The 13,832-nt window shown below is 35.7% G+C and overlaps 1 long non-coding RNA gene across 2 annotated transcripts; it reads right to left on the reverse strand.

The window, feature by feature from the left end:
- Positions 1-8,109: 8,109 nt before the first annotated feature.
- LOC133710712 (uncharacterized) lies at positions 8,110-9,318 on the reverse strand. 2 transcript variants are annotated; one of them, XR_009846817.1, is made up of 3 exons: positions 8,911-9,218; positions 8,739-8,819; positions 8,110-8,487 (listed from the first exon to the last, which is right to left on the reverse strand). It is a non-coding gene; the product is annotated as an uncharacterized LOC133710712 (long non-coding RNA). The 2 variants fall into 2 exon arrangements; XR_009846815.1 differs by having other exon boundaries at positions 8,739-9,318.
- Between the last annotated feature and the right edge of the window lie 4,514 nt (positions 9,319-13,832).

Consider the following 13,832-nt stretch of genomic DNA (forward strand, 5'->3'; position numbering starts at 1 on the left):
GTAATATATTTGAGAAGATCCTCATGGCGATGGAGAGCAAAAGGCTGAATAAGGCAGTGGTTGCAAAGGATGACAAAGAAGCCTTGGAGATGGACATTGAAGAAATCCAATTGCAGCTTCTAAAGCTTTACAAGCTATATGGTTTCAAAGTCTCAAACCAAAATTATTCAAATAAATTGTCACATCTTTACTATTATTAAGAGAAAATATTGTTTTCAATTACCATTTATCCATGAGCTATCGCTCCAAAAAATTCGAATTGTCTTAAGTCTAGGGTTTGCAAATTCCTCCTTGTCCAGCGGCGCTCATGGTCAGCGTTGGCTCACCTCGTCGATAATTGGCTGCTACCAGATGGGTGTTTGAACACTATGTGCCTGGAAGTCTCTTGAGAGTGATGTTTGGCTCAAAGGTTGGCTAGATAGTTTGGCGACGAGTACTGGACGAAGTCTTGGGCGTTGTGGGCATTTGCACAAGGAGGTCGCACTTCATCGAGGCACTTCCAGGAACGGCGACATGTTGGAGGTGCTAGATCGGAGATACTGCATCGTGGGACACTAGTTCGTCGCGGTGTGGACATGCCGACACCCTTGCACCTCTTCCTCATGGAAATACCTTTAGGTTGCTGCCTACTTCTTACTACCCTCACCACTTTCATTGGCGGAGGTCGTGTGGTTTGCCCGTCTGTTTATGGGGTGGTGGTTTTATACAACACGAGTTTGTATGGTGGCGTTTGTGGTGTCTTGTCACTATGTCTGGTGTGTGATTGGACAGTTGTCTATGGCAGTGGGGGGCATCTGAACTTCTGAAGGGATGCAGAAAATTTTTATTATCAATGTCTCATTAGTTTACTCCCCCATGAGCTTCAGTCAATAGGTGGAGTGATATTGTGTATAGCGGTTTGTGTTTTTTATAGCCCCACAATGACTTATCATTGTGTGTAATATTGCTTTTGCATATTGAATTAAATATCTGACATCCTCCATTGAAAAACAAAAAGTTGCATTAGGCATTTCCGAACTATTGGGAGAAAATGAATTTTCACCCAAAGACACAAAGACAATCGGTCACTTTTAGAGAATATTAAGTGGTGAATGACTAAATGTTAAGGTCATTGTTTAACTGATTTGGAAAATAGAATGTAAACATTTTCATTCATTAACTGGAAAACAAATGGATATAAGTTACATCAAATCCTAGGATGTTTTTTCCAATTGCGTCATACAACGAATTTTCTACACACGATGAAATGATATGCTATGCTACCATGCATGATTGATTTGTATAAGCGATAATTAATGATCGAGGAATTTTATATGATCTTCATGCTAGGTGAAGCAAGATAGAGATGTATGATTGGAAGTTGGAACATCATGTCTCTGCGAATTGGCACTAGGCAATAGTTTGATAGTGAAACATGCAGAGAAAAGGAAGTACCATTCAATCATTTGGCAACAATAGTTGGCATGACTATTGGTCTGTTCCTTTCCTTTTTCTTTGTGAATAAACATTTGGTTTCACGAAAATTCTTCAGTACACGGTGGTGGAAGTACACATACAAGTCTGAGAGACACGTGGTGCAGTCTGAGCCATCCAACAAGTGGGGACAGTAATCAAGTCATCTGAGCCGTCAATTGAAACTAACTTTCTTTTAACGGTCAACGTGGCCTGTGATGCAAAAACAAAGTCCTGTACTACTGGTTTAAAAAGGTTCGACGGTAAAAACCAAATACCCATGCTGAAAGCGAAACATGTTTCTTCACTTTCTTGTGCTCATCGATTCTGGTTCCTGTGCATGTTGATCTCCGTGGCTTTCTACTTTTGAGAGATTGGGAGCACCTATCTTGTGAGTCCTTCATATTTTCTACCAATTTGAGCTCTTGGAAGTTGAAATGTTGGGAAGCAGGTGTTTAAGCCTTTAAATTGCCTGGGTTGCTATTTTAGAGGAAGACGAGGATGGAGATATAGAGAAAGAGATCATTACCCGACCGAGTCAGCCATTTTCTAATTGAGTGAGTAGGTCGGCTACATTCAAATTTCAAACCCCTATAATCCTAACTAGCCATTAACTCTTACATAGCTCAGTCAATTTACCGATTTTAGTTTTGGGTCTGGGTAGAAGTTGTGCAGAAAGGAAGGTGTTGCTGTCCACAGCTTAACTACATCGCCAGTACACCTTCAAGGTCGGCGACGGCCTCGACTACATCGCCACCAGCCTGTTCTCGCGCCTCGTCATGTTACCAGATCCAGCTCAGGCAGAAGCTGTGAATCCCACTGCCGTGGAGCTGCAGATTTGGGCGGCGCAGATGGTGTGTCGGGGAGCAATTGGATTCAGAAATTGGCTGGAGCGGTTTGGGCCGGGTCTGGAGCTGACCATTGATCGGCTTGGAAAACAGAATATAAGAATTGAAAATATTTTGATTAAGTTTATGGAGGATTGAATATCAGTAATTCAGTATTAATTAATTAAATAAGAATTAAGGTCAAATTTTATTAAGTCGAATTTATCCTTTACTTAATTAAATTGTCAGAATAAATAAGTAAGGAAAATTGACAATTGAAAATATTTACAATTCCATTTAGATTAGATTTAATTCAATGTTTTAATAATTAAAGTCATTTTCTCTATTAAAATATTTTTTCGTGTAAGCTTCTAGCTATATTAAAGGAAAGGAGTCCAATTAGATCCGGTTTGTAACCAGGAAAAACAAATAAATAAAAAGGACAGGAGTCCAATCTCGAGGCATGTTGCCTATTGGTCTTTTAATTATTTCGTTTTTGCATTTTCTATAATAAATTACATTACAGTAATAGACAAAAAATTTAAATAGTTTTTTTTAAATAAAAATAAAAAAGTTGAAAGGTGACGAAGCGGTTAAACGTATTAGTATTTAAAAAAGTGTTTGACTTAAGGTTGCCATTGTTTCTCATAGAATGTATACTTTTCGATACAACTAATAAACAAATTAGACCGCATTAGTAGATATATAAGAATTTTTAATGATCCAAAAAAATGAAATTGGAAATCAATAAATTTAACTTTACTCATCTATTTTACAGCGTAATCATAAGTATTGTGTAGAAAAAAATAATCTTAACTGTCATCATTCAAAATCAAACAAAGCGGTCAACTTAATTATATGCTTATACTTCCCTAAGGGGAGCTAAACCATGAAAAGTTAAACTTTTGAAATTTTTTACATTAGATGTTCTAGCTCATAACCATGAGAGTGTCAGAGCTAACATATTGAAAAAAATAAAATAAAATAAAAAAATAATTGCGAATGAGCGGTTATGAGCATATTAATTTTATGTGGTATTTAAAGTTTAGGGTTGACCTAGTAGATCGAGACTCAAATGATGACCAAAATAGCTAAAACTTTCACCATAACTATTTCTTCTTATCATGATAACATCCAACGGTTGATTTTGATAAAGTCTATTTCCTCCACATAGTTGCTCATGGAAGTTATACTTTTCGGTACAACTAATAAACAAGTTAAACCGCATTAGTAGACATGTAAGGATTTTGTAGAGGAAATAGACTCTATCAGTTATTTATTTCCTCATAGTTGCTCATGGATTTTGTGAGATTCAAAAATTTGAAATTGAAAATCGATAAATTTGACATTAACCATCTATTTATAGTGTATTCATATGTATTGTGTAAAAAAATAAATAAATTGATCCGCATATAATTCGGCTATCATCAGAAAGGTTACCATATATAACACAAAATTTCCCCGCCGATTCCTTCTATTTGAGCCTCTCGATCTGTCATTATCCCTCATTAATTAAAACGGTCAACCCTTTATGGGCTTATATTTCCCTAAAGAGAGCTGAACCATGAGGAGATAAAATTCTCAAAATTTTTACATCAGTTGATATAGCTTATACCCACAAGAATGTAAGAGCTGACAGATCGAAAAAAAAAGCTGGGAATGAGCGGTTATGAGCATATTAGTTTTATGTGGTATCTAGGATTTAGGGTTGACCGAGTAGATCGATACTCAAACGACGACGAAAATAGTTCACCATAACCATTTCTTCTTATATTGATAATATCCAACGGTCGATTTTGATAAAGTCTATTTCCTTCACATAGTTGCTTGTGGAAGGTACACTTATCGATACAACTAATAGACAAGTTAAATCGCATTATAGACATGTAAGATTTTGTGCGATTCAAAAATTTGAAATTGGAAATCGATAAATTTGATATTAACCATCTCTTTATAGTGTATTCATATGTATTGTGTACAAAAAAAAAAAAATTTGATCCGCCGTCATTTTGACATTAAACGAAGCAGTCAACCCTTTATATGCTTATATTTCCCTTAACAGAGCTGAATCATGAGGAGATAAACTTCTCGAAATTTTTACTATCCACGAGAGTGGAAGAGTTGACATATCAAAAAAAGAAGCTGGGATTGAGCGGTTATAAAACTAATGGTATTTAGGGTTTAGGGTTGATCTAGAAGATCGAGACCCAAACAACGACGAAAATAACTGAAATTTTCACCATAACCATTTCTTCTTATCATGATAACATCCAACAGTCGATTTTGATAAAGTCTATCTGCTCCACATAGTTGCTCATAGAAGGTATACTTTTCGATATATTTAATAAACAAATTAGACCGCATTAGCATATATGTAAGGATTTTGTGCGATTAAAAAATTTGAAATTGGAAATCGATGAATTTGACATTAACCATCTATTTATAGGAGTATTCGTATGTATTGTGTGAAAGAAAATAATCCGATCCGCCGTCATTTCGACATCAAACAAAGCGGTCAACCTTTTATGTGCTTATATTCCCGAAGGAGAGCTGAATCATGAGGAGATAAACTTCCAGAATTTTTTACATTAGTTGATATAGCTCATACCGAGAGTGTGAGAGCTGACAGATCGAAAAAAAGGAGTTGGGAATGAGTGGCTATGAGCATATTAGTTTTATATGGTATTTAGGGATTATGGTTGACCTAGTAGATCGAAATCCAAACGACGACAAAAACATATGAAATTTTGACAATTACCATTTCTTCTTATTATGATAACATCCAATGGTCGATTTTGATAAAGTCTATTTCCTCCACATTGTTGCTCATGAAGGATATACTTTTCAATACAACTAATAAACAAGTTAGACTACATTAGTAGACATGTAAAAAATTTGTGCGATTCAAAAATTTAAAATTGGGAATCGATAAATTTGACATTACCAATATATTTATAACTTATTCTGATTGAATTATGAGATTTTCTTCTTAAATTTCAATTGCAGCTCACATAGAATTTCAACTGCAGTTGGTAAATATCCACCAAACTAATAAATTAGAACAAAAATAATGAACGGGCCAACGTCCACTTAAAAATTAATTTAACAATTCATTTTTAATTTTCTTTTCCATTTTTGTTTGTCATGTTCTATTTAGTGTTTTTGGCAAACCAACAAAATTTTGAGGTAACAAAATAAAAAAGCAATTTACCCTTTGCGCTAATACTTCTCTAAAGGGAGTTGAACCACGAGGAGATAAACTTCCGAAAATTTTTACAGTGGTTGATATAGCTCATACTCACTAGAGTGTGAGAGCTGACAGATAAAAAAAAAAAAAGTTGCGAATGAGCGGTGATGGACATATTAGTATTATGTGATATTTAGAGTTTAAGGTTGATCTAGTAGACAGAGACCCAAACGATGACAAAAACCGCTGAAATTTTGACCATAACCATTTATTCTTATCATATGAACATCCAACGGTCGATTTTGATAAAATCTATTTCCTCCAACTTGTTGCTTATGGGTATATGGTTGACCATGTGATTCGATATTGAAATGATGACCTAATAAGGTAATTATTTTACCATCTATCTGATTTTGTGCTGTGGTTCTTTTTTTTTTTATCCATGTAAAAAATCGGGACATTTATTTCCCCCTCATTCGGTTGTCCTTAAGGAAGTATACAAGCATTTATAAGGTTGACTACTTTGATCAATGTTGAAACTACGACTAACCAAATTAATATTTTCATATAGCGCAATAAATACAAGAGTAATGTTGACTCTTTCTATCCTCAATTTTGAATTTTTGTATTCCATGTAAGTGTTGCTGCAAGAGGTGCTAAAACCGAATAAGTAATGAAGAGGTTATACCCGTGTTTTAATAAAAAAAGATATTCTGTAAACGGCCATTAAATAAGGTTGATTACATTGACCAAAGCCAAAACAACACTGAAATCGGCTGATTTGATAACAATATATATGGTCAGGGATGCGAAAAACTGTTTGCTTCCATATTATTATATTGGAAAGGTATTCGGACTTGTTATACAAATGAACTTGTTATTATATGGATTTTATTTGATCCAAAAATGATCAATTTAACAGCTTCTATCTATGTAGTTGTTGTATAGGAAGACACGTATTCTTTAAATAAATAGGAAGAGGCCTATTATTTTTCATGTTTATACTCATTTCTGCTTATAGTATAGACATTAAAAGATTAGAATCTTAATTTTTTTTTTTGTTTTTTTGTTGCACACTATTTATTTTCAGCCAGAGAGAAGCCCGCCTTCATCAAAAGATAAAATGCCGCCAAAAATTAGAGAATCCCGCCGAAACTTTCAACCAAACTTAAAATTTCCCACCCGTATATATCATTCTATCCCGAATAACCCAGTTAGTTCCACAGTTCCACTTCCTCGTCTCTGTCATCTCTTTGATTGCACAAAAGATTATCGCATATACGTCATCGGTTTTGGTGGTATTTCTCATCCTCTCATTCATTCCTCTGTATGCTAATTCTGTGTGGTAGGCTTAAGGATTGTGAGAAATCTGCATTTTGGAAAACGGAGAGTAGTCTTACATAGAATTGGGGGCTTCTTTCTGTCAAATTTGCAGTTACACGCTTGGGGAACCTAATTTGGGAGATTCCATTGATCCCATCTATTGCGTTTGCTCAAATTTGGTTTTGATTTCAATTACTACAGCAAAACCAAAGCGTCTCTGCCTCTCAAATCTCTCTTCTTCCCCTAGCTGTGGAATTCATAAATCTCTCTACAATCTGAAAATCCTTATTGGCTGAAATTGCAGGGATTTCAAATGTAATGGGATGTTGTCATGGTGGGCTCAGTAAGTTTCGGAGATAGAAGGCACTCCTAGTTTCAGTCACTTCGAGGAATGATGTCTCAGATCTCTTGCCCCTCCCAAGGTACATTCCTAATATGTTCCAGAAATTGAGTTACTTGAGAAATGCATACAGGTGGACATGTTATGCTTTTGCTGCCAATTGTAGTAATGCTCTCTTATGAATACGAACGATATGATGTTGTCAGATCAATGATTTTGAACTCTGGATCAAGTGGACAGTTGTTTGTAAAATTCTAGGTGTTAGTTAAAATATGATATCTTTCTTGTACCTTTGCTCTTCTAATAGAAACTAGATTCCAGATGGCCACTTGTGTCTACATACTTGCCAAGCTATAAACTGATGGGTTCTCCAGCCTTTTTGTGTTCCTCTCGGTCCCCTGCAAGGCTCTAGGATTCTCCGAGGCAAACAAGATCAATTTTCCAAGAGATACAGAGTCACTTATGTAATAATCTATCTGCAATGTTTTACACGTCCTTATCGTCATCTCAAACCTGAAATCACTAGCTTCCCTTGTTCATTAGTTCTGCTTTTCACTTGGACTAGCAAGATTGTCCTCACTGAATTTTTCTTGTCTCTGACCTCTTCTGAGGTGTAAGTATAGCAGAGCTTTCTTGTATGTTGATTTTTTTCTTTCCCCTCCTAGTGATAGTTAACTTGCCAAATATAAAAAGTAGATGGTTGTTTAAGAGGTTTCTTTTCCATGTTATACATTATGAGCCATGCAAATTTCTAATTTTCAAGGTTGAAAACCAACCTCATAGATGCTGGCCTTGAATTAAGTATCTCTAATTACAGTAATCGAACAGAAGCTAACAATGCAAATGTGTATGGGAAGGCAATCTAGGTTCCAATTGCACAAAGCTCAGTCTTCCTCAAGCTTGGATAGTACTGAGATCATATAGAGATACTTCAGTGAGAGCTCTTGCTCAGTGGAAACACGACTGATAAACAAAAGCAATGAACCAATCTGCTGCTACAATTCAACGAGGGAAAACTAATTTACAATTTTACATTCAATGATTGCAAATGGTAAAATGACATTAATAAAGAAAAAACTGATCTTGATTCCAAATATATTACAATTGTGAAATTTTTTTGATTATCCAGAAGACCAGCATGTAAAACCCAGATGTTTCTTAAGTAGAATATGCCATTAATAAGGAAAGAACGACTGCAATCGGAGAGGACTAAAAGTTGTCGGCTGGATCTTTGTTGGCTTTCAAGACAAAGCACCTGGGGCTACTGCCTGATCTTTGATGTGGTCATTTGTAGATTTGCTATACACTGGTCTGTAACTAAATTCCAAAATGATAATACATTAAGAGACATGCTACATCTGCATAAAGAATTGATAAGGTAAGTAATGAACTGAAGAGCCTCAGCAAAACTAAAGAGCTATTTTAACATGTAAAGAAGAGCAGTTTCTGTAATCAAATCCCTAATTGTTCAATTGCAATTGAAAAAAAGTCAAAAGCCTTGATAATGTGAAACTAAATAAGATCATAGGGAATCGAAATGAAGATGAAAAATTTGAAGATGGCTTTCATTTAACCAATATATAAACACTTTTGCATCATTGATGGTTACCTTCACCAACCAACTGACCGTCACCAACACGACGAATCCTTCAATCGGCTTCACTACTATGTCGGAGTCGTCCGGAGTCAACTGCAAATTCGAAACCCCCAATTTCAATTAAATTGTGAGATTGAATTGTACGGTTTCAATACAAAACTAACGCCGATGATCGACTTGGAACCTTTATATGATATTGGGGTTGTCGGGGTTAGCGAGAGGGAGAGGAGGACCGAGCTTCCACGAATCGGAGTCGGGAACTCCGCCGACGACGATGAAGTTGGGGAGGAGAGAGAGCCGAGAAGAAGGTTGATGCCCGAGAAGTGGAGAGCGCTTGAGGATTCTGGAGTGGGAGAGAGGGTCGAAGGCGAATGACTGTTGTTCTTGGAGAGAGAGCGTCCAGATCGAATTCGAAGGTGTATGGATGAGCATTTGGTTATGGTTAGACTTTGTTTGATTTACTGCCTTTCTCAGTTTTTGGTCTTCCGCATTTTTCTTGTTCACCAACTCCTATCCACTAACGCCGTCCATTAATTTTGGCATCACGTGTGCAGCACATGGGCCGTGTACATCCACGGCCGTGTACTGAAGACCCTCCGTTGGTTTCAAAGTCTAAATTCTAAAATCAAGCACATGAACTACGACCCAGGAATGGAATCTATGCTTTAGGATTTATTTTTATTTTTATTTTTATTTTTATTATTATTATTTTTGGGTTATGTTGAGGTACTGAATATTGGTACTTGGAACCCTATAATGAGCATGCTAAATTGGAATAATCAAGATTTGCCACTTATTTGTCTTTTTGCCTCATTATGCGCTTAATCAAACAACACCTTGCTTCTCATATGCTCTTTTTTTGAAGAGTTTTTCTATTGGAACCTCCAAATTTACTCACTAGACCTCTATGCTTTTTACACCTCTTACCAAATTTTCAAATACTAAATTTACTCACTAAACCTCACTAAACTTCATCAAATAACTTCACTCATATAATTTACAAACAAATTATTATCTTTAAAATAAAAAATTTAGTCATTTCAATGATTTAATCACTCTATAAATCTTAACTAAATATACATTTCTTAATCAAACTTGAGTTTCAAAAATTAATGTCTAATCAATAAGAAAATGCCATGAACTATTCTGTTTTTTTTTTTTTATAATTTTTTTTCTATTTTAGCTGTGCAAAAAAAAAATGAAGAAATCATTTGTTTTATTCTCAAAAAAAAAATCATTTGTTTTTTAATGTTTATTTTTTTTCTGTATTTTTTGTACCACATGATTAATTATTTATTTATTTTTTATTTTTTTACAAATATAATGGATTGACTTAGATTTAGGTCATAAATCATAAGAGGATTTATTTTGTTTTCCCTCACCAATATGCATTCAACATATATATCATACATTTTTATGTCACATGATCTTAATCATATTTTTAATTCTTATTAAAAATATATGAATGCTTTAATGAGTTTTTAGTGAAATTGGAAAGTGAAAATAATAAGAAATGCAATCTAATATTATTGAATTGGAAAGTCTACATAAAATAAATATAACATTTTTTGGTATAATTATTGTTCTTAATTGTCATTTTATAGTAGGTTATATATGTCATTTAATAATTCATAATAGCGTGAGGTCAGGTGAGCAGATTTGGAGGTCCCAATAGAAACTCTCTCTTTTGAAAGCCAAAATGATAGAGATTTTCACAGCCACAGTCCTACAGAGATTGATTGTCACGCCCCGAATTTTGGTTAAAGGAATTCAAATCCGAAACGCGAAAACCCAACAAGCACAAGAAGAATAAACATAAAAATTTTCATATAAAATAAGCAACTACACAAATCGAACTCACAACTGTCAATACCGACTCGTTCTCTAGAGTCACATATCACATCACCAAGTGTTTACAAATTAAACTAAATAACAATTCAATAAGTAAACGCACCAACCACACTCACTACACAGCGGAAGACTAAAACCAAAGTACCCTTCGACGTCCACGCTACCGAACATACACCTCAGCTTCAACGACGATCACTCGATATTCTAACCTGCACAATAACCCCTACACCATGGAATAGTGCACCGGGTTGAAACGACAAACCCGGTAAACTTTTGCAAGCTCGTGTGAGTAAACCTAAATAACACCAAAAACACACTTCCAACTCAAGGACAATAAATCATACAATGATTAATTCCAACATCAGAATCCTTTTCTTTTTAAGGAACACACAGGTCACTACCGTGACAAATCAAATCATTCTAAATGAAAACCGGTAATCCCTGCATAGAAAATTAGCTCAGGAGATCACCGAGAAGCACACAATCCAAATAGAAATCATAGTAATCCCTGCATAGAGTTTAGTTCAGAAAATTACATTAAAACAAACAATTCAAAAAGCAGTAATCTCTGCATATAACTTAGTTCAGGATATTACATTAAAATCAAACCATTCAAATAAAATTGAAATCAATAATAAAATCAAACAATTTAAATAAAGTAGAAATCACCCTTTCAACTCCATTAAAACGATCCCACAATGACTCTTTTTCAAAACTCGACAACCTTACCTCATAAGGGTAACATACATCACTAAAGTGACAAAATCATATTATTTTCAACTCACAATTTAATATGAAATTCAAGTCCCTCCTCGGACAATAAAAGAAAGAAACCACTTGAAACTCTCTTTTAAAAACATGTATTCATGAGTTGCAAGTAACCTGCTTATTACCCACCATGACATACAATGGCAGACAGACTAGAGCTCTAACTGAATCGTAACCATACCCGGCCAAGGGCATGGTTCCGATAACCCACCCTCGGTCACTACTGTGGCCCTCGATACAAAGACCAAAACATTTAAAAAGTCACACAAGACTCAAAATGTTACACAACCTCAACACTTTCCAAAACAATATAATTTACTGTAACAAATATTGTTTTCAAAGCTCAACTCCTATTTCAAAAACAATAGAGAAATCAATTTTGAAATATTAATTGTTTTCACACCACAAACCACCAACACAATTTAACAAGTTACTCTCAATTACGAAACATCAATAATATAATTGTTTCCATTCAAAAGAACCAAAACTCATTCATTTCCTTGCAAAATTAAATCACGACCATAGCAACATCGAATTCATCTAACATGTTAATTCCACCTCATTACACAACTGCACCAATATATATTCCACATAAATATATATACGTAGTCATCCGCTCAGGAATGCTACTAATACCAACTATAGTCCACGTATTAAAACCAAGAAATTCATTTTATACTTAAATTCATTTTTTTACCTGTGAGCCGTAGCCCTATGAACCGTAGTCGATCGGACGGCCGGATCCTCATGGATCGAAAACTGAAACGAACCGAAAACCCTAAAAATCATAACTTGCTCATGCGATCTCCAAAAATTATGCATTGTACATCGATACGATCGTATCGATGTGTAGATTAAAAAGAGGAAGAGAAACTGTTCCTAGCCTGGCCGGAACCTGCTGAAAAACACCACCACAGTGGCAGTGCCGCCGCCAGCCCAAAGTCGGAATTTGGCCAAACTTCCTAAACAAAATATCTTCATCTAAACTCGAATCACAACTTTCCCAACTACATCAAAGTCAAATTATAAGCCAATTGATTGAATTTTACCTTAGAACAATTCGGGGCCGATTGAAACCCTAGATCTTCAAAGCTTCGATTCGTCCTCCACAAGTAAAATCGTTGCGAGTTACCTTGGGAGAATCCTTCCCCAGCCTCTGGGTGACAAAACCCCTCAAGAAACACTGGCAATGGTGGCCGGAGGAGGGAGAACCGATGAGGCAATTTCAGCCCCCAACGCGGACTCTTCTCATCGATGATTCTCCTTCCACAGCTCGAATCTTAGTGAATTTCTTCCACAGACCTCTAGAGGGGATTGAGGCGAGCAAAACCCACTTGGAATCGTGTCCTATGGTGGCCGAAGGAGGGAGAACGATGTCGGCGAAGGGAAGAGGGCGAAACTGGGTCGGGATTGAGGAGAGAGAAAGGGTTTCTGTTTTTGGAAACTTTCTAATTTTCTGATATTTTCGGATTTTTTTCCTAGTTAACCAAAATGGAAACTTTTTTCGAAGACCATAACTCCTTCATACAAACTCTGATTTTCGCGTTCCGCATGTCCACGAACTCGTATCGACGCACTCTACAACTTTTGTGAAGGAAGTTTTCACAAAATCCAAACGTATAAAAAGTCAACTCTTGAGACGAAGCATTCCGAGCGAATAATTGTTCGAAATACTTTCCGCTCCACCTTCGAACCACGAAATCGTGTTATCGAACACTTTAATAACTCCCAAAGCATTTAGGAATTAATAACGAATTTCAGGGGAATTACATTGATGGAGTTGTCAAACAATGAAAAAAAAGCCCATAAATTTTAGAAGCTTATCATGTCTTCTCTCTTTTAAGCTATCTCCATCCAAACCATCACTTTCGAATTACTACTCCAATACCAATTATCTTCGATCTTTAGTATATATGCTCTTAAGATAAACAAGATTAGCTTCATTCGAGCTTAATAATTTATTGGTGGGGGTGGTGGTGGTGGTGGCGGCAGCGGCAGCTAGACTTTAGTAATCAATGATACATTAGAAAATAGAAATGTCAAAAACTTTATGGAGATTCTGGGGTAGAATAGACAACATGTAGTTTCAACTTCTAAATTCCAGGTGATGGAAGTCTGAGTTGCAATGTTAAGATTCGTTTTCTTCTAATAGTAGCACCAAAATCCTATTGTGCTGAAAGTGCTAGTTTTTTTTTAGGGTAACGGAATGAATCCATTGATAAAAATCATACGACCACACTCGGTCAAGCTTGGTAGATCGAGAGATCCCCAAATTACACAATACCTGCTCAGCTAAAAGTGAATAAAACCGAAGGAAAAACGAAACTAAGTCTGCATAAGCATGCTTATTGCAACTAAACCAAAAAGAAAAGAAAACTAAAGTTCAAAAGACATGCAAAAAGAAAACTTTTAAAACTGATAGCCTACAAACCCAAAGTAGAAGCCTGCCTTGACCATTCTTGTCGCCGAAGACCATCCTGGTATACG

The sequence above is a fragment of the Rosa rugosa genome, chromosome 5 (genome assembly GCF_958449725.1).
Source record: "Rosa rugosa chromosome 5, drRosRugo1.1, whole genome shotgun sequence".
Classification (NCBI taxonomy): domain Eukaryota; kingdom Viridiplantae; phylum Streptophyta; class Magnoliopsida; order Rosales; family Rosaceae; genus Rosa; species Rosa rugosa.